At 41.4% G+C, this 25,596-nt stretch overlaps 1 protein-coding gene across 1 annotated transcript in view; it reads right to left on the reverse strand.

Annotated features, from left to right (window-relative positions):
• Positions 1-25,596, reverse strand: part of tenm1 (teneurin transmembrane protein 1) — a 281,619-nt gene that overhangs the window by 219,445 nt on the left and 36,578 nt on the right. The window lies entirely within an intron of this gene.

Genomic DNA, 25,596 nt, shown 5'->3' on the forward strand with positions numbered 1-25,596 from the left:
CGACTTTTGCATCTTAAGCAGCCAAAGCTGCTCCTTTGCAGAGAACATTGTTTTTAAAGGCTTGATTCACCGTGGTAGAAAAACAAAAAGTGAGAATATCTTCAAAAAAATGGCAAAAGCGCACTCCACCGTGAAAGACTCTGCTTCACGTCTCTCATCCAAAGTGGCGGAGTGTAAAGACACCGTGCTTGTATAAGTGAAAATTAGCAGGAGCGGTAATCTCAGCTGGAGAGGGTTTTGATCTCCGAGCCATCACGTCTTCATTAAAGCATTAGCCGATGATTGCAGCACCTCTGAGCTCATGTGTTTATATCAGCTGCCATTTACAGCCTCGGCGTTGCATTCGCGCAATCCCGTCTTCCGTCTTTGACAAAACCCGATCCCGACTCTCAGAGTCAGCTCATGCAGACATGAACGGGTCATGAGAACATTAATCTACACATCCACCCCTCTCCATCTGCCTCTGGCCAGCCATTAGCAATGATCTTGCATCACCAGACATTCATTTCTCTAATGTAGGATACAACCGCCGCTGCATTTGATACATTGCACGCCTCGCCCATTTGCCGGTTTGTAGCTGTAGTGCTTCTCTTTTCTTTTTTTCCCTGATATATCAGGGGGGAAATCCATTCAGCTGAGACGGCCCAGATGTAAATAGCTCCTCCATAAGCCCTGGCCACTCAAGAGCACGCCGAGAAAAGAAGTATCACTGCCCGAGAAGATGTAATTCATCCAGAGTTAGATTTATATTTAGCAGCTAGTTTGGATCTCTTTGAGTTGCAGAAGAGAGAGAGAGAGAGAGGGGGGCGAGAAAAAAAAAAAACATTTTCAGACCGGTTTAGTGGGGATGTCACCTCGCTGTTTTCCTGACTCTGTGAGGCAGCGGGAAAATATACTGCTACATCACATAAATCACAAAGCATTATGGGGAGGATTTGACTGAGGGCAACTGAAACTACAAACAGGCATGTGAGATATTACTCTTATTTATGCTCCTTCCCTTCTGTCTCAGTCAGCCCGGTGACCCAGAAAAGATTACAGAGAGGAGTCGGATCCACATATTGTCATTGGCAGACTCCAGCATCACTTTTCTCGTTTTTCAGCTACCTGGGGGAGGTGAAGGGGGCTGACTTATGCCTCCCCGCCAGCTGATCATCCCTCATCATATCTCTTACGGAGCAGAGTTATTCCTTCTCTTTTCCAAATCGTCAAGAGATCTTCCACTTTCGCCCCCGCGAGTTGCTCCCCTAATCCACAGCAGATGGGAAAAGACAACAGATGAATGTACCTCGATTGTAACACGGAGCCCACCAGGGAGGGGAGAACTGTCAGTAAGAGGAGCAGGAGCTCCGAAAACCACATATCTACATTAAAATTCACCCTAAGGTGATGGATGGACAGAAGGGAATTGGCTTATCGTGTCAGCTGCTCTTGCTCACCTTCATGCTTCATCATGCATCCTGCCTATTATTTTTCTCCAAAGTTAATAAATTAATTCAGATCCCCCTCCACCCACCGCTCTCAAACCGCAACTGTCCAATCATATTTTGGGAACCATAAGGAGACGCAGCTTGATTTAAAAGCCCAGACGTTTTTTTTTTCTTCCACTTTCTATGGCAGAAAACAACCGCGTTCTGGTGCGACTGACAGTAAGCATTTATGCCTAAAGCGGGCGATTTTGTATTGAATCTTTTTCTTTTTTTTTTTTGTCTTAGCTGAAACTGAGGAGCACAATGCTTCTCGGAAGAGATCTCGGATGAGTCACAATCAAGAAGTGTTACTTCACGATATCCCAGGAAGTGTTGTGAGGCGATCACGCAGTGCCTTTGTGTTGTCCACACTTAGACCAGATGTCTCGTAAAGAGAGACAATTTTGTTTGACTGGAAAAAAAAAAAAAGAAAAAAAGTGGGGTACCTAAAGAAAACGACACGAGGCAGAATCGTTTTCAACACACCTTTCTTAGGAGCTAACTACTGGCACAAGCACCAGCCGAGAGGAAAAGCTGCTTTGCTTCCAGAAACCGCATTGTGCGCGTTGGCACCAAGGCTCTCTGGCTCGTAAAATGAGGTGCAGAGTGATGTAAGAGTTTATATGGCTTAAAACAGTAGTCTCCCGCAATGCCACTCTCAAGATTTATCAAGTTGTCCTTTATTTTGCAAGCCAGCCGGAGCCTTGCATGATAAACAAGATCTTAATTATGAGAAAATCCATACCTTAACCAGACTGATGACAACTGGTTTGAAGGTAGAGTGACAGAAAAAGAATGAGAAATAGTTTCCTCCTGTGATGTAATCGATTCTGTTCATCATTGATAGTAAAACATTTGAGGGTAAATCTCTAATAATAGAAAGGTTTCTTGGTGGAAAAGGGACGTACGAGTTTGAATTATTTTTGAATCTGACGACACATTTCATCTGATTTATAAAATATGGTTTTACAAATTTACAAACCGGTGGTTCATGTACATTTCCTGTCAAAAATATTTGTTGGGCTAGTTTAAAGCAAAGATTGAGTCGAAAAATGGGAACCTGATTTCTTGGGTTAGAGCAGTTCTTCTTCTTCTTCTCCTTCTTCTTCTTCTTCTTTTTGATAGCATGCATAGGAGGTCACGAGGTCATCTGATTATTTGATTGAGTGTGAATTTTGTTTTCAACTTGAACATTTTTAATGTATCATTTTAAGCAAAAATAAGGCAAAAAGAAAAAAAAAATCATTATTTCTAGCAAAATATCACTTATTTTATGGGTTATTCTTTTTCAACCCACTCGTACATTTTGGTATCTGTGACAGTAGATGTTGGTCACTGTCACACCTAACACACAATGCTGAGTCAATCCAATAACCAGTATAGAGGCTTGCGTAGAACCAACCTGAACTGGTCCGTATTTGACGCAGGGTGGGGTTATCAAAATGACCCAAACTAGTTTGTTTTTAACCCTCAGTGCTCCTGAGTTTAGCACCAAGATATTTATCCTGCGAATCTTAGTGCGATACTCAGGAGGAGAGCTGCAAATGTCCTGGGGAAGCGGACAGGAGGAATCCCGTCGGACCGTCAGTTCCCGAAACGACACAAACAAAAATAAAGTTGTAACAGCGCATGCAGGGTCAGTGAAACCTCGCTCAGGCTACAAATCCTGTGTCTGTTAAGACCGTGAGAAGGTTAAGCTAGCAGGTCTTTGTGACGTTAATATTTTTTAAAACTTTTTAAAAAAGATTTCTGTTGCATAAATGTTTTATTTTTAATTGTTAAGTTTGTGGAAATTGTTTTTTTTATATATATATATATATATCATTTTGCGTTTTACCTCCCTAAAAGTCTTTTCAGAATGAGATGCATCATTATCCGGAGCTCTGACTGAACATCATCCACCTTGGCCAGGCTTGCTGCACCGGCTGGTGTTGATCTGATTTTGTGAGTACAAACACACACAGTGGAAAAAAAAAAAAAAAAAAACAACCTAAAAAACATCTGTTTGGAGCAAAACACAGTCACACACAGACATTAACCCAAAGTGCACAATTACTTGGAAGCACATGGACACAGACAAGCGAGGCGTGCGCCTCCACAAACATATACGCCGCCCACACGCACGCAGCATAAACGGTATCTGGAAATGGCACCGAGCATCTGTTTGGACAGTGGTAACACATTTGGTGAAACACTGGCAACACCCTGCCGTTGGCCAGGAGTAGCTTTCCTCCTGCTGCAGGGTGACCGGGTGAGCGAGCAGACGTCCAACTGTCCGCTCGCCTCGTCTGCAAACAGGGGCGTTCAGCTGCGGACCCACCCGGCTATGCAAATTCTGCTTCCATCCCTCCTCTGACTGCCACTCCCTTCCTTTTCTCCCAAGTCACCCATAAAACCCTCAAGCTTTTAGTAGCATTCTGAAGCATTTTAGGAAGCCATTTATTTAACAGCATAATTATCTGTGTGGCGCTAGGGTTAGCTTGAACAGGTGGCAGCTGTTCAGTGGACAAGTACAACAGAAAAACACGGGCTTTAAAAACAAAAAAAAAAAGGAAACATTTCCTCGCTAAGGTTTTCACACCAAGTGAACTTTTTCCACCATTTTTCACTTTGTAATCGCAAAGTTAAGAACATTTTATAAGAGGAGTAATAGATAAAACAACAGGTAGTAGTTTCAAAACACTTGCACAGCTAAAAATGAAAAATAATACTTGAACTCTACTGCTAAATGAAACCAAGTCCAACCGATCGGCTTCAGGAGTCGATGAGAGTTTGCGTTTCATTTAATCTTAACATAAATACATCTTTACTGGGAAGGTCCCAGCATTTTCAAGAATAAATAAAGTAAAACACAATTATGTTTATACTGAAAACATAATCAAAACACTGATTAGGGTTATTTTGAGCTGAAAAACAAATTTGATGGGGAGATGGATGGAGCACAGCACAGAGCAACCACTGCAAGAAAATCTGCAAAACACTGAAGACTGAAGTTGAGATTTTCCACAATTGCCAGGCAACATAAATGCAAACAATGAAACGTTAACATCAAATTTGGCCCTCGTGTCCGTTTTTCAAAAAAAAAAAAAAAAAATTCTTTTTCATTTTTGGTCTGAACTTAGAATTAAAAACAAGAATCTTTTCTAGGTGCTTCTTATTCAAAAATACATTCAAAATAATAATAATAAAAAAACAACACAATCCCCAGTAGTATCATTATATTCACAATGCAACATTGGACAGAGATTAAGAGCAAACACAAGAGGCTAAAGTTACTACTTAACATTTTGAACACAACAAAAACAAAACAAAGGGCTAAAATTAGCCTGGGCTTGTTTGCTTGATGTCACCTATCAGAGGATCCTGTGGCTCCTCTTTATGAAGGTGACATCTTCTGCCAGTCTGTCATGTCTCATCGTAACAAATGCGTCTCTTCAGGGACTGCCGGTTTAGCGTTAAGCACATACATACATCAAATCAGTGCCACTTGACAAAAGAAGCCCAGCCGCGACGCCGACAGCTTGGTCGGGGCTGGGGTTGTGTGCGACGCGGCGGCGTGCGGGAAACGGAGGCAGCGCCGTCAGACGCGGAGGAGTTCCAGGCCAAGGCCTGGAGGAGCTCTCCGTTATTTACTCTTACCGATCCTGGTCACCCCCAGATCCCCACCCTCATCATGAGAAAGCAATTAAAAGTCTCTTCATTAATGTTTACCTTAATTAACGCTAACAATTAACAGCTTTGTGCTGTTGTGGCTTCGTTCAATTAAAAGATGCATGTGGCAAAAGGTTTCAACGCAGCGCCATAATTTATGCAGACTATTCTCTGGGGGGGGGAAGAGTCCACTAACGGGTAACGGCAACTATTTGCTTATAGTGCCTCGCAAAAGTATTCACACCCTGAGACATGGTAGAAATTGTGTGACATCACAACCATGAACTTTTATGGGTTTTATTGGACTTAAATTAGATGTGCAAACAGAAATGAGTGCATGACAGTGAAAAGAAAGGATGTATTGTTTTCAAAACAAAAAGTAAGCAGAGCCATGCATTGGTGATCAACCTCTCTAAGAGCAAAACTTTGCAGCATAAGTTATTGCTGCCGTCATAGATGGAAATAGTTTCTGATCTCAACCAGCTCTGCATATCTAGAAACTGGAGCCGGACAATTAATCAATAATAATAGAAATATATTAGCTATTGACCAGTATCAATGGATAATACGTTCGATAGAACATTAAACAGTTTCGCTGAATTCCGATCCAGCAAAACCGCACGGCATTCTGGGGTTGGTCTAGGTTTAGACTTTGACTGGGCCATCCTAGAACACATAATCTAAAATGGTTTAGATTTTAGATTATGTACGGCTTATAAAATGGTTTAGACTAGATGTTTTAGGATGGCCAAGTCAAAGTCCAAACCTAAATCTAAATGTCAAATTACAGCAAGACTTGAGAGTAGCAGCTTTCAATCCACTTGTTCTGGATTTCCGCTTATTTTAAAAGGTTTTGTTGGCTCTAGTGGCCAACAAGGTAGTTATATGAAGGTAGTTTGACAGGACAGAGGGGGAAGACGTGTGGCAAATGTCACCAGGCTGGGAATCGAACCTGCGACCACCTGCATGAGGACTAAAGCCTCAATACATGGGTTGTGCTTTACCCCTGTGCTACCACAGCACCCTGTAGCTTTCTGTTTAGATTACTTGTCCTGATTGCTTCTAATTGAAGGGAAGTATCCCTTATCATGATGCTGCCACCACCATGTCTTACCCTTGGGAGGACGTGTAAATTCCACAGGGTTTGCTGCTACGACATGAAATTAAAACAAAATAAACTAATAATTGCATTTATGTGATATTTAGTCAGTCACTCCCTCTTTAGCTTTTCTTCTGCTCCTCAAGTGCCTGAAAGTTTTCTAGTTTCCACATTCGCGGTGGCGATCTGTGCGTAGGTGTCCAGCGAATCCACCAGCAGAACTCATACTGGTCAGCAGATTGTTGGGCGAGACCCAGCGGACCATTAGCTGTCCGAAGCTGCCAGAGCTGAGCATGGATAATGACAGGTGGTGCACGCGCCCTGGAGGTCTGACAGGCTCGGGCACCGTGCCATTTAACGACAGCTTTTACTGCTGGCACCGTGGCTCGCCGTGACAAGCCTTTAACAACGGCTGCTGATGTGGCCGAGGCCGAGGCCGTTCCCTCACAGCTTTGAGAGGGGAACAGGCCAAGGAGCACCCATTACAGGGAGCACCGAAACTAAAACGGTAGCAGCTTTTGAGAGCGGGGAAGGCGATCGCTGTCATCCCCTTGGCAAATGCATTCGAATCTCCATTGCAGGCTCAGATGATGATTCCGGTTATCACAACAGCAATGAGGCTCTTCCTCTATTATTCTGCTGTTTTTTTTGTTGTTTTTTTTAATATAGGTGCTGCTGGGTGACAGATTCAGAAAATAAAACCTCCAGAATTTGCTTACTTTTCTTTATCGGCCCCTATAATTGTTCATTAGGAGTTTGTGGCTGCCCACTCAAAAACAAAGAAAAAAAAAAGGCACTGCTTTTTCTTACACCCAGCAAAGAAACATATCAGATATTTTTCTCTCTTATTTATTTATTTTTTTAAAGTATTGCTTCCTACTTCATGCCAGTCAAACTGAACTGCAGGTAAACCTTCAACCACCCTTAAACAATACATAGTGCACAAACCTTCATGCAAACTGAATAAAACCAAAGCATAAAAACACAAAGCAGCAGGAGGACATGTGGGCATCCCAGTGTGTGTGTGCCTGTGTGTGTGTGCGTGTCCACACAGGTACCTTTGTGTCCTCCGCCCCACTCCCGCCCGGTGCAGAACGCTCTGATTTGCACTAATCTCTCTGTACACTCTTAGGGGCTATTGTTCCTTTCCACTGTGAGTTTATTCATGTGCCACTCTCAGTGCTCTCCTCTCATTTTAATACTCCAACAGCGCTGGAAGCTAAAAGCAGTTTTAAGCCCGTTTTATGAAAAAAAAAAAAAAAAAAAAGAGGCAGTGCTCCTCTCACCTCCTTTGCTGTGTAGGTGATGGCGGGATTGTGCAGGATGATGTGGCCGCTTATTAAAATGGCAAGTAGTGGTCGGAGCGTGTGATGTTTCCATCGCGCCGTTTATGTATACAGGCAGCCTGTAGGCAGCAGGCGGACGGCGACGACATGAAAGCCACGGCTGATGTTCCGATTTGATGACTGTTGCCATGGCAGCGAAATGAGAATGGAGAAGTGGCAAAAGCATTTACTGGCAGACGGAACAGAAAATTATCTTCTTTTTCTTTTATATATCCAACTCTGTCCTGACGGTTTCTCCCACTTACAGCAAACGCCATCACTCATATAAATTCCTAACCCCCTCCCCCCCACAACACGCACACGCACACACACGCACACGCACATGCACACACACACGCGGACACACGCATACATCAGCCCACTTGTACAGTCCAGCAGGCTCCGCGTTTGGATCAGTGAGCTGTAAAGGTCCATCATTAGGACAACAAGGTGGGGTCCAACATCCTGACAGCTTGTCAGGAACCGAGGCCTGCATGGCTAACTGTGTGATGAGGCCGCCGTTAAAGCAGCACAGCTGCAGAGCGGCCACGGCGAGGCACCTGGCGGATCCACCGTGCCTCTCCGGCTTCTCCTGGACGCCTGAGCAGGCGGTTCAATAAAAACAGTTTCTGGCTCCGGCGGACGTGTTTATAGCGTTTCCTCTGGCCGGGCGCTGCGGCGGGGTTAAGTTGATCATCTCTCACTCTGGTAAAATAGCCAGGGGAGTCCGTGTACCACTAGATCAACTCTACAACTTAAAGACCCTAAACGTTACAGCTCAGATGATCGATATGGCACTGAGCAATGTTCTTTACGAGCTAATAGACAAATCCATTCTTGCAAAACCCCTTGGGCCTCGAAAAGGCGAGGAGGGAGTTTGAGTGCGTGGCTGTGTGCCTGATGTGGCCACTTAGACCCGTGTTTGCATGAAAAGACAAACACACCGGGGAGGTTAGAGGAGCTGGAGCGCTCTGTCTGTGTGCGTGTGTGTGTGTGTGGGTTTCTATGCATGTCCATATGTGTTGCTGCATTGGCACATTTGCAGATGTCTCTGTATCTGATGCTATTGTAGCCCTCCCACCCTCTTCCTCCCTCTCCTCCTCCCTCCGAATCCACAGAGGTTATCACGGCTGCAGAGCTGCCAAAAGGTGATTTGTGTCTCGCAACATCTTAGGGAGGAAAAACACCTAAAATCCATTTCACTCGCATTGTTTAAATGCTCTTTCTTCGAGCCTCCTGGATAAGAGAGCTTAGGTGAAACAACTGTAATCCCCTCACCGCCTAATTAGAACTTGAGATTGCCAAATAAATGTCAGCGTTGCGTCAGAAAGTTGAAAAATCCTCAAGCCCCGTCCGCTGCTTTGAAACACCTGTTCACGTTTCATTCCGTTTCCTGCCTCGGTTTGAAACGGATCGAGCTGCCGATTGCTAGAAAAGGCCAAAAACGACTAGCCAAGTATGTTCATCTTCTCCATCTAATGAGGGGCTCACGGTTACGCCGCTCGATGGCTTGACTTGCCGAAAAGCCCTTCTGTCTTCCTCTCTCTCTCTCTCTCTTCTTTGCCCCCGCTTTGTCTTCCTCCAAGCCGCATGCCGGCTCATTAAGCCGTATGGCCGGTTTCAACTCTTTTAGCCTTTGTCTCCACGCTAACCTTGTGAAACTGCTGCGATTCTTACTTTAACGCAGCCCAGTCGAACTTCACTGGAAAACTTTCTGCCACGATTCTAAGAATAATGGAGCCTGTTTACAAAGGAAGCGAGGGTCCGCTCTGACATTGCACGGTCCCCCAAGCCCCAGAACAACGTCGTTTATAGCCACCATGTAACATTTATGTTTAAGGTAACATTCATGCTTGTCTTATTTCAAGGCAAGGGCAACAGCTAGACTGTGAAAGAAAATACCATCAATGACTTTATTTGAAGGTCTAATGGCAGCAATCTATTTTGAGGCAGTATAACTCATTTGTAGCTGGTGAGTATGGACCCGGCAGCTGCCGCTTTGTTAAAGAACGTCTCTCTCGCTGATTCAAGGTAAAATATTATAATGCTCTAGCCATTTTCTCACCTCACAACCATATGTTAGTGCAAATTATTGAGATTTTATGCGATAGACGAGAACAAAGAAACCCGTAATCGTTTGGTGGCTTGACGGTCTAACGGCACGTTTTTACAAATAAAATTATCTACTCGGACTTCTTTACTCCGACGCCTCTAAATAAACGTAAATGCCAAACGGAAATGGTTAAACACAGTCTAATGTGTTTTTTTTTTGTTTTTTGTTGCACAGCTACAAGTCAGTCAAGATGTGGAGCTGCAGAGGTACAAGCGGTAAGAAGAAAGCTTTTGTTGAAACCATAAGAAACCACTTTAACCCTCATCGGCCGTCGACATATTCTTTACAAGACAACTTTGCGGTACCGTAACTCTGTGCTATCTGGAAAATTTCAATGGTTTCTGAAAGGGGAGACCTTTCACTTTCCAATCAATATTAGATAATTACAGTAATTTCACTTCTGCCATTGCAGGGAGCATGTTTTTCTTCGGTTTACTCTGATGAAACACTCTTCTAATACATGTTAAATTGCAAAAATAACTCCGTACATCTTGAAAGTTCCAGTTGTTATGGTGAAATTGGCGAAAATATTTACTCACAAGACATTTAAAGAACTTTGTACGATTGAAATATCCAGGCGGAGATTTGAAAATTAGGTCTTAAAGGGTTATTAAAGTAAACCCATGTAGGGAACACAATCAAACATGTACAAGCTGCTTTGTCTTCGTCAATCACATTAAATTGCAGTAAAATACAACAAACGGAGGATGCCCCATCACAAAATCCAATAAAAGGTCAAGTAGTACAAATATTTTTGCAAGGCACTGCGTCATTCACTCGATAAACACATCAAGAGAAATGGAAAATATTAACGGCGGCTACAGGAAGAAAAAGGAAAAACCAAAACAATTATGGCAAGTTTTTAAAAAATAATTAAGGAACAACATGTCCGCTGCGGTTGGACGCTGCCCCGAAAGAAGGCATGAAGAAAATTAGGAATTATTTCAGAACTCACAAGAGAGTTCTTGGACAACAGATCAACTTGTCGCGTGACGAGTTCCAGAAGATTTTAATTTATAATTTACAAATCTCTGAAATCCAATATCCTCAGAACAGAAAACTTGTACGTATTTTGGCAGGTCTGCCATCCCGTCTTGGCCACCTCCACAGCTGACAAATGCATGTTATCCACAAGAACAATACTTGGATGAATATTTATCAGAGAAACGAGGGCACTCAAATTGAATTCAAGATCCGCAAGCTGTCGAGTGTAAATAACTCAGCACTCGATTAAAACGAACAAGGAAAAGGCACGCGTTGCTGTTTGAGTGGGTCTTCATTTTGGTGTTTGATTAAATTGTAATTTTAATACCAGTTTAGTGAAGTTTTGTTCTCTTACATGTACCCAACAAAAATAAATTAAGCTTCCAAAATGTAATTTTATTTTAATGTGCAAGTTTCTTCAAATTACTCTTTCGCAAGATGTTTGTTTGTTTTTTTCCCCAGAGACATTATCCTGTAATGTCAACAGATGCGGGTTAACCCATCTTAATTCACTCAAATTAAATCCCAACTAAGCGATATCTGCCATCATCGTTACTCTCGTAAAGACCGAATGCTAACTAGGAGACTGTAAATGTTGGAGGCAATTTGAAAACCCATTTTCTCCAAACCATTATCTGCAACACTTGCCATAAATGGCGCACTCAAACCTTTCTAATTCAGCACTGTGATCAGAGAGATGTCAAGTTTGAAAAAAAAAAAAAAAAGAAACAAGACGATGTCCTCCAGCCAATCAGTAACAAGTGCTTACTCAGGCCTCAGTAATTACACAGATATTTGCATTTCGGTTAAAAAAAAAAACATATGTAGCCTAACAAGCGACGGGGCCTTTCGCTGACTGGACTGACGGCTGTTGATGCTTTCCTGCTGGAGGACGAGTCTGAGAAGTGCAGCGGTGTCTGACAGACGCCAACGTGTCAATTCCAGGAGTGAAGGAGGAAAGATAAGCAGCGAGAGGACGGTGAAAATGAGCACACCCATGAAAAGGTAGCGTAATTAGCCTCTCATACAGCACAGGCGTTTTATAACTCAGACAGAGCAGCTGATGCTGGTTTTATTTTTATGATTAATAACAAAATATGACCTCTTTAATGTTCAACATTTGGGTTTTAAAACCACTGATCATTTCTGTTGTTTAACCTCCTTTCAGTGATGATTTTTGTCTGGTTTATGTGACATTCAGTCCACGTTCTCCTTAGGGGTCCAACAAATCCTGATGTCTTGTAAAATATTGTAAAATATTGTAAAATATTGTCATAATTCTTCAGGTTTGCCTCACGAAGCTTCATTCAGTTGTTGGCGGCTTGTGACTGAGTCTGCTGAAGTAAACCTGGGGTTTCGTTGTGACACTCGGTTCGAAACCGCGTCGTATCTCCATCTGAGACGCGTACGTTGAAAGAAGAAAGGAAGCGAATCCCGATTCGCCCTGTTGTGGTGATAAAGCTTTGTTACGTTAGCAATGAAGAAGGCACCGTTTTTGTTTTTTTCCTTTTTCGAAGTATTGCGTGGCAAGATTTCACATCCATTGTGCAATTAATTGTAACAGCGCGATAAGAAAAGATGAATAATGACGATTTTTAGGAGCTTCAAATTCCAAACTGTTAGCTGCTAACGAGGCTAAAGTTAGTATCTGTTTCAGTTCCTCACTAATGTGGAATTAAAGGGGCTGCATTTGTTCATCTTTGCTTCAAGATCTCAAAAGGGAGAAGACAATTTCATTCTGTTTGTGCAGAATTATTAATCCTTTTTTTATTACAGTGAAATCAAATAACTTTGGACCCTCAAAGACGCTTTACACGAAGTCAGTCAGTCAGTCATTCCCATGAATGCCAAAAATCTTGCAAAAAAAATTAAAAAATAAAAATCTTCCTAATTTCCACTTGTGCCTCACCCGAACAGTTGAATTTGTCTTTGCTGAGATCCGTCAGTCAGCTCGGAGCGCCAGTCATCAGTTTTGCTGTCAGTATTTGAAAAGGAACCCAAAAGAAATCAATGGCAGCACAGAAGGAAAAAGCAACTCGGGACGCATAAATACCACGGTAAATAAAAAAAATACTACTTGACAGGCTACAGCCAATCGAGGAGCGCCTTTCATTTTCCTTGCAGCAGATTGGCTGTTCCCCTAAGAGCAGAGACGAGGAAGACTGTAGATATGGGCTTATGCCGTAGTGATAAGACAGTTTCCTTGTCCGTATTAAGGCATATTAAGGTATATTTGGTGTGTGAGCTACATTAAAATAGACAGAAGTCTAAATATTTTTAGAGTGGCTCTCAAATACTCATATACTGAACACTGTATGCAGCTGTTTGAATGAAAAAGAAAAACCCTGCTGCCACCGTCCGAGCGCCAGTAACCAGCCTCTATTAGCCCAGTTTGGTTTAATTACGGAAAATGTTACCCCAGAACTAATGTGAAAATATGTAAGCCTTTTCAATAATCAATTGAGAGAAGGCGACCCGCTGTTCATCAAAGGATAATTGAAGGCGCTGTGTAATGTGATAAACGTAATTTGGTAAAACATTTCTATTTATGTAGCGGCTAAGTCGAGCTACAGCGGCCGGTGAGGCTCTCCTCCGCGTCGCCTCCTCTCTTTTGATGTCAGCGGGTTTCAGTCATTCTCGAGCGCTGCCTCCCGCTGTCGCTCTGTTCCACCACGAAATAAAAGAACCAATTCTTTAAGTAAAATATACATACCTATTCAGGCTCTGATTTTTCATTTTTTCTCCCCCCCTCTCAGGGTTTGGCGTACTTTTGCTGGAATGCAGCTCTGGTGGAAGCCTCCTCTTCTAAATTAGGATGCAGGGACATTATGTTGCACGCCCCTACCTTTAATTACTCTGGGGGGTTGTCACGATTCTGAGCCAGGTTCAGTCATTTAATTTTTTTGGTGGGTGTGTGTTTACCTCTGGCTACTTTCCGCTGCATGTTTGCACCTCCGCTGTGTCAAATTACCAATCTTTCGCTTCACATGTTCAAGCATACGAGGTATTTCCTGTGTTTTGGGTTTTTTTTTTCTTTCCTTCCTGCTGTTTGACCGTCGCCGGGGCCAGGTTTCTCTTTCATTTCATCCTCTATATGCTTGTTATGCTTGAGATGTTTTTGAATTTTTGCGACGTTTCTGCTCTTTTCCATCTGCCTGGTCAATGGCTGCTCTGGTGGCCGTTGTCATGAAACAAACTCTCATTAAACCATCGTAGAATCTGGACTTGTCGTTTAAATACAGAATTTTTAAAGCTATTTTTGTAGTGTATGCTAAAGAGGAAGAATATAGTTAGTTTTTTTTTACTTTAATGCAAACAAATAATAGGAGGGTACAACATGGCTATGCATGCTGTTCTTTCATTTTTGTGCTGTGACGCCAGTGATTGAAATCAGCCAGTTGTCAACAGGTCAAGATGCTGAAAAATCTGATTTTCTTCCTGTTCATTAAACGTGACACGGTTAAAACCCCGTATTTTGCTCAGATTGCCAGTGCATCAACAAACATCCCCTCCAATGCACTTTGTTGTGAGATCAATGATTATATCATTTACTGTAGGATATAAAATTACAGTCCCATTAGTGTCTTGCACCATATTATTATGACTACTGTTTGTTACATTGCATAGATGCATTCAAATCAATTTACAAAAATTACCTATTATATTCCAATTTTCTTTATACAGCTGTGGAAAACCTGAAGAGCCCACTGCACTGAACCTCATAGAAAACCTCATAATTATTATTCAACCAAACATTGATGTCTGAACTCTTCCTGAGTTAAAATATTAGTTTTGTTGTTTCTAAATGAATATAAACTTGTTTACTCTGCATTATTTGAGTTCTGAAAGCACTGCATCTTTTTAGTTATTTCGACCATTTCTCATTTTCTGCAAATAAATACTACATTTTTGGGTAACACTTTATTTGAAGGGGTGTGCATAAGACCAAAATGAGACTGTCGTAAACATGACATGTGAACATGAAGGAGTCTCCATGAATGTTTCTGACTGATGTCATGAAGTTTCATTCAGTAAATAATGAGACTTTAAATGCAAAGTTGCTTTAAAAGTCAATAAAAAAAAATGCCAACTTTGCATTAAAGTGCCATTATTTACAAAAAGTTGGCACTTTTAATGGACTTTTAACACAAGTTTTAATTGAACTTTATGTGAAAAGTGTCATTAATTAGTGAATAACACAAAGTTTACACTTCTAATGATAATTTACTGCAACTTTTAGAACAACATTGCATTAAAAGAGTCATTATTTACCGAATGACACTTCAGGACAAGAGTCATTCATACTCAGAACATGTGTTATGTCATGTTTATGACCCACAAAATAAAGTGTTACCGATTTCTGCAGACATGTTGTCAGTAGTTCATAGAATAAAAGAATATTTTACAAACATATACCAATAAAAAGTAAAATCTGAGAAACTGATCATTTTAAGTGGTCTCTTAATTTTTTAAATTCTGGAATTAAAAAATTACAGAATTTTTTGGAATCAGGTAAGACAGGAATCATCAGGATATTGACGATGGGTCGTCCTGATCAGTTTCTTGACAAAGAAGTCAAAATCAACCAACTATTATTAATCACCCATTTAAGTTATTGTTTTTAACAGTTTTAAACGTGGAAATAAAACCGCTCGAGTCGTCTNGCTCCTCTCACCTCCTTTGCTGTGTAGGTGATGGCGGGATTGTGCAGGATGATGTGGCCGCTTATTAAAATGGCAAGTAGTGGTCGGAGCGTGTGATGTTTCCATCGCGCCGTTTATGTATACAGGCAGCCTGTAGGCAGCAGGCGGACGGCGACGACATGAAAGCCACGGCTGATGTTCCGATTTGATGACTGTTGCCATGGCAGCGAAATGAGAATGGAGAAGTGGCAAAAGCATTTACTGGCAGACGGAACAGAAAATTATCTTCTTTTTCTTTTATATATCCAACTCTGTCCTGACGGTTTCTCCCACTTACAGCAAACGCCATCACTCATATAAATTCCTAACCCCCTCCCCCCCACAACACGCACACGCACACACACGCACACGCACATGCACACACACACGCGGACACACGCATACATCAGCCCACTTGTACAGTCCAGCAGGCTCCGCGTTTGGATCAGTGAGCTGTAAAGGTCCATCATTAGGACAACAAGGTGGGGTCCAACATCCTGACAGCTTGTCAGGAACCGAGGCCTGCATGGCTAACTGTGTGATGAGGCCGCCGTTAAAGCAGCACAGCTGCAGAGCGGCCACGGCGAGGCACCTGGCGGATCCACTGCGCCTCTCCGGCTTCTCCTGGACGCCTGAGCAGGCGGTTCAATAAAAACGGTTTCTGGCTCCGGCGGACGTGTTTATAGCGTTTCCTCTGGCCGGGCGCTGCGGCGGGGTTAAGTTGATCATCTCTCACTCTGGTAAAATAGCCAGGGGAGTCCGTGTACCACTAGATCAACTCTACAACTTAAAGACCCTAAACGTTACAGCTCAGATGATCGATATGGCACTGAGCAATGTTCTTTACGAGCTAATAGACAAATCCATTCTTGCAAAACCCCTTGGGCCTCGAAAAGGCGAGGAGGGAGTTTGAGTGCGTGGCTGTGTGCCTGATGTGGCCACTTAGACCCGTGTTTGCATGAAAAGACAAACACACCGGGGAGGTTAGAGGAGCTGGAGCGCTCTGTCTGTGTGCGTGTGTGTGTGTGTGGGTTTCTATGCATGTCCATATGTGTTGCTGCATTGGCACATTTGCAGATGTCTCTGTATCTGATGCTATTGTAGCCCTCCCACCCTCTTCCTCCCTCTCCTCCTCCCTCCGAATCCACAGAGGTTATCACGGCTGCAGAGCTGCCAAAAGGTGATTTGTGTCTCGCAACATCTTAGGGAGGAAAAACACCTAAAATCCATTTCACTCGCATTGTTTAAATGCTCTTTCTTCGAGCCTCCTGGATAAGAGAGCTTAGGTGAAACAACTGTAATCCCCTCACCGCCTAATTAGAACTTGAGATTGCCAAATAAATGTCAGCGTTGCGTCAGAAAGTTGAAAAATCCTCAAGCCCCGTCCGCTGCTTTGAAACACCTGTTCACGTTTCATTCCGTTTCCTGCCTCGGTTTGAAACGGATCGAGCTGCCGATTGCTAGAAAAGGCCAAAAACGACTAGCCAAGTATGTTCATCTTCTCCATCTAATGAGGGGCTCACGGTTACGCCGCTCGATGGCTTGACTTGCCGAAAAGCCCTTCTGTCTTCCTCTCTCTCTCTCTCTCTTCTTTGCCCCCGCTTTGTCTTCCTCCAAGCCGCATGCCGGCTCATTAAGCCGTATGGCCGGTTTCAACTCTTTTAGCCTTTGTCTCCACGCTAACCTTGTGAAACTGCTGCGATTCTTACTTTAACGCAGCCCAGTCGAACTTCACTGGAAAACTTTCTGCCACGATTCTAAGAATAATGGAGCCTGTTTACAAAGGAAGCGAGGGTCCGCTCTGACATTGCGCGGTCCCCCAACCCCCAGAACAACGTCGTTTATAGCCACCATGTAACATTTATGTTTAAGGTAACATTCATGCTTGTCTTATTTCAAGGCAAGGGCAACAGCTAGACTGTGAAAGAAAATACCATCAATGACTTTATTTGAAGGTCTAATGGCAGCAATCTATTTTGAGGCAGTATAACTCATTTGTAGCTGGTGAGTATGGACCCGGCAGCTGCCGCTTTGTTAAAGAACGTCTCTCTCGCTGATTCAAGGTAAAATATTATAATGCTCTAGCCATTTTCTCACCTCACAACCATATGTTAGTGCAAATTATTGAGATTTTATGCGATAGACGAGAACAAAGAAACCCGTAATCGTTTGGTGGCTTGACGGTCTAACGGCACGTTTTTACAAATAAAATTATCTACTCGGACTTCTTTACTCCGACGCCTCTAAATAAACGTAAATGCCAAACGGAAATGGTTAAACACAGTCTAATGTGTTTTTTTTTTGTTTTTTGTTGCACAGCTACAAGTCAGTCAAGATGTGGAGCTGCAGAGGTACAAGCGGTAAGAAGAAAGCTTTTGTTGAAACCATAAGAAACCACTTTAACCCTCATCGGCCGTCGACATATTCTTTACAAGACAACTTTGCGGTACCGTAACTCTGTGCTATCTGGAAAATTTCAATGGTTTCTGAAAGGGGAGACCTTTCACTTTCCAATCAATATTAGATAATTACAGTAATTTCACTTCTGCCATTGCAGGGAGCATGTTTTTCTTCGGTTTACTCTGATGAAACACTCTTCTAATACATGTTAAATTGCAAAAATAACTCCGTACATCTTGAAAGTTCCAGTTGTTATGGTGAAATTGGCGAAAATATTTACTCACAAGACATTTAAAGAACTTTGTACGATTGAAATATCCAGGCGGAGATTTGAAAATTAGGTCTTAAAGGGTTATTAAAGTAAACCCATGTAGGGAACACAATCAAACATGTACAAGCTGCTTTGTCTTCGTCAATCACATTAAATTGCAGTAAAATACAACAAACGGAGGATGCCCCATCACAAAATCCAATAAAAGGTCAAGTAGTACAAATATTTTTGCAAGGCACTGCGTCATTCACTCGATAAACACATCAAGAGAAATGGAAAATATTAACGGCGGCTACAGGAAGAAAAAGGAAAAACCAAAACAATTATGGCAAGTTTTTAAAAAATAATTAAGGAACAACATGTCCGCTGCGGTTGGACGCTGCCCCGAAAGAAGGCATGAAGAAAATTAGGAATTATTTCAGAACTCACAAGAGAGTTCTTGGACAACAGATCAACTTGTCGCGTGACGAGTTCCAGAAGATTTTAATTTATAATTTACAAATCTCTGAAATCCAATATCCTCAGAACAGAAAACTTGTACGTATTTTGGCAGGTCTGCCATCCCGTCTTGGCCACCTCCACAGCTGACAAATGCATGTTATCCACAAGAACAATACTTGGATGAATATTTATCAGAGAAACGAGGGCACTCAAATTGAATTCAAGATCCGCAAGCTGTCGAGTGTAAATAACTCAGCACTCGATTAAAACGAACAAGGAAAAGGCACGCGTTGCTGTTTGAGTGGGTCTTCATTTTGGTGTTTGATTAAATTGTAATTTTAATACCAGTTTAGTGAAGTTTTGTTCTCTTACATGTACCCAACAAAAATAAATTAAGCTTCCAAAATGTAATTTTATTTTAATGTGCAAGTTTCTTCAAATTACTCTTTCGCAAGATGTTTGTTTGTTTTTTTCCCCAGAGACATTATCCTGTAATGTCAACAGATGCGGGTTAACCCATCTTAATTCACTCAAATTAAATCCCAACTAAGCGATATCTGCCATCATCGTTACTCTCGTAAAGACCGAATGCTAACTAGGAGACTGTAAATGTTGGAGGCAATTTGAAAACCCATTTTCTCCAAACCATTATCTGCAACACTTGCCATAAATGGCGCACTCAAACCTTTCTAATTCAGCACTGTGATCAGAGAGATGTCAAGTTTGAAAAAAAAAAAAAAAAGAAACAAGACGATGTCCTCCAGCCAATCAGTAACAAGTGCTTACTCAGGCCTCAGTAATTACACAGATATTTGCATTTCGGTTAAAAAAAAAAACATATGTAGCCTAACAAGCGACGGGGCCTTTCGCTGACTGGACTGACGGCTGTTGATGCTTTCCTGCTGGAGGACGAGTCTGAGAAGTGCAGCGGTGTCTGACAGACGCCAACGTGTCAATTCCAGGAGTGAAGGAGGAAAGATAAGCAGCGAGAGGACGGTGAAAATGAGCACACCCATGAAAAGGTAGCGTAATTAGCCTCTCATACAGCACAGGCGTTTTATAACTCAGACAGAGCAGCTGATGCTGGTTTTATTTTTATGATTAATAACAAAATATGACCTCTTTAATGTTCAACATTTGGGTTTTAAAACCACTGATCATTTCTGTTGTTTAACCTCCTTTCAGTGATGATTTTTGTCTGGTTTATGTGACATTCAGTCCACGTTCTCCTTAGGGGTCCAACAAATCCTGATGTCTTGTAAAATATTGTAAAATATTGTAAAATATTGTCATAATTCTTCAGGTTTGCCTCACGAAGCTTCATTCAGTTGTTGGCGGCTTGTGACTGAGTCTGCTGAAGTAAACCTGGGGTTTCGTTGTGACACTCGGTTCGAAACCGCGTCGTATCTCCATCTGAGACGCGTACGTTGAAAGAAGAAAGGAAGCGAATCCCGATTCGCCCTGTTGTGGTGATAAAGCTTTGTTACGTTAGCAATGAAGAAGGCACCGTTTTTGTTTTTTTCCTTTTTCGAAGTATTGCGTGGCAAGATTTCACATCCATTGTGCAATTAATTGTAACAGCGCGATAAGAAAAGATGAATAATGACGATTTTTAGGAGCTTCAAATTCCAAACTGTTAGCTGCTAACGAGGCTAAAGTTAGTATCTGTTTCAGTTCCTCACTAATGTGGAATTAAAGGGGCTGCATTTGTTCATCTTTGCTTCAAGATCTCAAAAGGGAGAAGACAATTTCATTCTGTTTGTGCAGAATTATTAATCCTTTTTTTATTACAGTGAAATCAAATAACTTTGGACCCTCAAAGACGCTTTACACGAAGTCAGTCAGTCAGTCATTCCCATGAATGCCAAAAATCTTGCAAAAAAAATTAAAAAATAAAAATCTTCCTAATTTCCACTTGTGCCTCACCCGAACAGTTGAATTTGTCTTTGCTGAGATCCGTCAGTCAGCTCGGAGCGCCAGTCATCAGTTTTGCTGTCAGTATTTGAAAAGGAACCCAAAAGAAATCAATGGCAGCACAGAAGGAAAAAGCAACTCGGGACGCATAAATACCACGGTAAATAAAAAAAATACTACTTGACAGGCTACAGCCAATCGAGGAGCGCCTTTCATTTTCCTTGCAGCAGATTGGCTGTTCCCCTAAGAGCAGAGACGAGGAAGACTGTAGATATGGGCTTATGCCGTAGTGATAAGACAGTTTCCTTGTCCGTATTAAGGCATATTAAGGTATATTTGGTGTGTGAGCTACATTAAAATAGACAGAAGTCTAAATATTTTTAGAGTGGCTCTCAAATACTCATATACTGAACACTGTATGCAGCTGTTTGAATGAAAAAGAAAAACCCTGCTGCCACCGTCCGAGCGCCAGTAACCAGCCTCTATTAGCCCAGTTTGGTTTAATTACGGAAAATGTTACCCCAGAACTAATGTGAAAATATGTAAGCCTTTTCAATAATCAATTGAGAGAAGGCGACCCGCTGTTCATCAAAGGATAATTGAAGGCGCTGTGTAATGTGATAAACGTAATTTGGTAAAACATTTCTATTTATGTAGCGGCTAAGTCGAGCTACAGCGGCCGGTGAGGCTCTCCTCCGCGTCGCCTCCTCTCTTTTGATGTCAGCGGGTTTCAGTCATTCTCGAGCGCTGCCTCCCGCTGTCGCTCTGTTCCACCACGAAATAAAAGAACCAATTCTTTAAGTAAAATATACATACCTATTCAGGCTCTGATTTTTCATTTTTTCTCCCCCCCTCTCAGGGTTTGGCGTACTTTTGCTGGAATGCAGCTCTGGTGGAAGCCTCCTCTTCTAAATTAGGATGCAGGGACATTATGTTGCACGCCCCTACCTTTAATTACTCTGGGGGGTTGTCACGATTCTGAGCCAGGTTCAGTCATTTCATTTTTTTGGTGGGTGTGTGTTTACCTCTGGCTACTTTCCGCTGCATGTTTGCACCTCCGCTGTGTCAAATTACCAATCTTTCGCTTCACATGTTCAAGCATACGAGGTATTTCCTGTGTTTTGGGTTTTTTTTTTCTTTCCTTCCTGCTGTTTGACCGTCTTCGGGGCCAGGTTTCTCTTTCATCTCATCCTCTATAAGCTTGTTATGCTTGAGATGTTTTTGAATTTTTGCGACGTTTCTGCTCTTTTCCATCTGCCTGGTCAATGGCTGCTCTGGTGGCCGTTGTCATGAAACAAACTCTCATTAAACCATCGTAGAATCTGGACTTGTCGTTTAAATACAGAATTTTTAAAGCTATTTTTGTAGTGTATGCTAAAGAGGAAGAATATAGTTAGTTTTTTTTTACTTTAATGCAAACAAATAATAGGAGGGTACAACATGGCTATGCATGCTGTTCTTTCATTTTTGTGCTATGACGATACGTTTTGCCAGTGATGGAAATCAGCCAGTTGTCAACAGGTCAAGATGCTGAAAAATCTGATTTTCTTCCTGTTCATTAAACGTGACACGGTTAAAACCCCGTATTTTGCTCAGATTGCCAGTGCATCAACAAACATCCCCTCCAATGCACTTTGTTGTGAGATCAATGATTATATCATTTACTGTAGGATATAAAATTACAGTCCCATTAGTGTCTTGCACCATATTATTATGACTACTGTTTGTTACATTGCATAGATGCATTCAAATCAATTTACAAAAATTACCTATTATATTCCAATTTTCTTTATACAGCTGTGGAAAACCTGAAGAGCCCACTGCACTGAACCTCATAGAAAACCTCATAATTATTATTCAACCAAACATTGATGTCTGAACTCTTCCTGAGTTAAAATATTAGTTTTGTTGTTTCTAAATGAATATAAACTTGTTTACTCTGCATTATTTGAGTTCTGAAAGCACTGCATCTTTTTAGTTATTTCGACCATTTCTCATTTTCTGCAAATAAATACTACATTTTTGGGTAACACTTTATTTGAAGGGGTGTGCATAAGACCAAAATGAGACTGTCGTAAACATGACATGTGAACATGAAGGAGTCTCCATGAATGTTTCTGACTGATGTCATGAAGTTTCATTCAGTAAATAATGAGACTTTAAATGCAAAGTTGCTTTAAAAGTCAATAAAAAAAAATGCCAACTTTGCATTAAAGTGCCATTATTTACAAAAAGTTGGCACTTTTAATGGACTTTTAACACAAGTTTTAATTGAACTTTATGTGAAAAGTGTCATTAATTAGTGAATAACACAAAGTTTACACTTCTAATGATAATTTACTGCAACTTTTAGAACAACATTGCATTAAAAGAGTCATTATTTACCGAATGACACTTCAGGACAAGAGTCATTCATACTCAGAACAGGTGTTATGTCATGTTTATGACCCACAAAATAAAGTGTTACCGATTTCTGCAGACATGTTGTCAGTAGTTCATAGAATAAAAGAATATTTTACAAACATATACCAATAAAAAGTAAAATCTGAGAAACTGATCATTTTAAGTGGTCTCTTAATTTTTTAAATTCTGGAATTAAAAAATTACAGAATTTTTTGGAATCAGGTAAGACAGGAATCATCAGGATATTGACGATGGGTCGTCCTGATCAGTTTCTTGACAAAGAAGTCAAAATCAACCAACTATTATTAATCACCCATTTAAGTTATTGTTTTCAACAGTTTTAAACGTGGAAATAAAACCGCTCGAGTCGTCTGAAGGCGACTTCACACGTCCCTCCGTAGATATTTTCTTAGGCTTTGAAGCTGTGGGACTTCTGGGCAAACATTTGCATTTTTCCCACTTTGCTCTGCTGTTTAAGGTCAGGAACTGTAGCAGATATGAAAAGCAACAGTGTGTATTGCTTTATTAAAGCGAAGTTGCTAATAAGCTGTTGCATATTCATGCGCATAACGCAGCTTATTTAAATCCGCTGTTAATAATCCTTCACTCATATACCTTATTAGTCACAATTCAATGGCCCTTCGCCTCCGGTGGCCCGGCCTCCACACTCGAGGCGAGTTAATCTGTTGAATGTGTTGCGGGTTCGGCGCCTCAAACAGTTTGTTATTTGGCAGCCGTTCTCGGGAGCCCTGTCAGAGCTGTCACACAATTTATTTAAAGTTCTAAAAAATAAAAAAAAGAATCTGTTTACGGAGAAAAGTCTAAATTACTTTTCCCCCATATACCTGTCAATTTTATTATTACATAGTCATGGGTTTTCTGAGGCCCGGTTTGTATAAACCTGAATTATTTGTCAAAGTGTGTGGATTTTTTTTTTTTTTTTCCTTTTTCATCAAAACAAAACAAAATCGTATAGATCAGAAAAGAAAGAGACGTGTAAGATGTTCTTATTTAGCTCAGCTCATATTGCCGTTACTTTGACGATTAGCATTTTCGCCAACTTAAAGAACTTGAGTTTGGTGAACAGTTCTTTGAACAGTCTCAGTCGAGTTGGTGACCCATCAGACGCAACATCTCTTAAACAAGTCTGAGCAATCATCAGAACCCCTGACCTGGACCGTAAATAAAGTGAAACTCGACCCGAGGCACGCATTAAAAGGCTCAGGATTTATGAGTCAAGGTTCTGATAAAAGGTCATCCACCTTTTTCCTATTATTACCCAGAATGCTTCGAGTGAATTACATGGCACTGAGATCAGCATCCGTGGTGTATGTAAATAAAACGGTCTATTGCTGAGTTAATAAAATGTTTAGGGATGTGATATAAACAATGACTGCAGCTACAGCTTCATCTTTCACAGATAGGGAAGGATGAAAAAATGGCGACAGGTTGCCGCGTGCATGCTAGCGTATTTAGCTGCTATGAGATGCTAGTATTCTCTAACACAGATAAAGATGTTCCAACTGCTTACTAACAAGGGCCATAATACATTTTCAACATGTCAATTTCAATGAAATGTAAATAAAAACAAAAATTTTCTCAACACCAAGAATAAACAGACAATAAGATCTGTTGTTTATGTTTCATTTCACGTCATAAAGATACTTCTTGGTTAACTTAAAAAAAAATGTAAATCATCCAGCAGTGTGAGCAAATTTGGAGTTGAGATTCTTGGTGCATGTTTTACAGAGGAAAGATCATCCGTGGTTCACCGCCTCCTACCTCCACCCCCGGTATGAATTATCTTTAGCTTTCTTTTTATAAGTCGATGTGATGCAGATGTAGCAACGGTCTAAATGTTGTTAGCACAAACACTGATTTTGTTTTAACATCGAAGTTGTCTTCAGAATGCTAAAATCCACTTTGGTCCTTTTCAGACTAGCGGTTAGCTTTAGCCTCCTGAATACGCGCTAAACGAAGACGCCCAGGTACTTCCTTCCAGATAAGATATTGCTCTTCATCAAAATGATATTTTGCCAATATTTAATGTCTCTTTTTTAAGGTTTTTTGGTTCTAGTGGCCTTTATTTGAAAGTAGTCTGACAGGAAAGAGGCTAACAAGAGAGAGGGAAAACATGCGGAAAACGTCGCCAGGTCGGGAATCGAACCTGTGACCAACGCCACAAAAACTAAGGCCTCCATACGTGGGTCAGGCGCCACCACAGCACCCCAATCTCTTTGACTTGAATCTGAGCCACCCTACATCTAGATTCCTATATCTACTCCTGTATAATTTTAGTAGAGTTCATACTTTTTTCCCATCTTCATGTTGCAGCAGCCTTTTTAACTTTAGCTTGAATGTAGATGTAATTTAATTCCTAGTTTTCCTTTACTATAATTATTTGATTTCAGAATCTCTTCAGCACCAGCTGCTCATGGCCGACTTCTTCTGCCTCAGCGCTCGGCTCTTTAATCTAATCACTTCATTCAGATCTTACCTGGGCTTTTATTAAATCCACACTACATTCACCTCCTACCGCACTTCTTTGTGTGTCTTGGATGCTTTAATCCTCAGATACATTCGGCTCTGAAAATGATACTAATTGCCAAAAAAAAAAAAAAAAAAGTTTGCGGCTCCAGATGGCAGATGTGGCAAAGTCGCCCGTTATGCGAGCGTTACTTGTGACCATGCAGGGCTGTCAGCAGTAAACTCTGGCTGAACTACACTTTATCTTTTTACTGCTACCGCTCCGCTCTGTTCTTACTGTGCGCTGTCATCAGTTCGGCATGTTGATGTTTTCCCGGGTTTGTCAGCAGGTGCGTCTGCTGCTCGAAGATCCCCGCA

Source organism: Poecilia formosa, unplaced genomic scaffold (genome assembly GCF_000485575.1).
Source record: "Poecilia formosa unplaced genomic scaffold, Poecilia_formosa-5.1.2 Scaffold66, whole genome shotgun sequence".
Lineage (NCBI taxonomy): Eukaryota > Metazoa > Chordata > Actinopteri > Cyprinodontiformes > Poeciliidae > Poecilia > Poecilia formosa.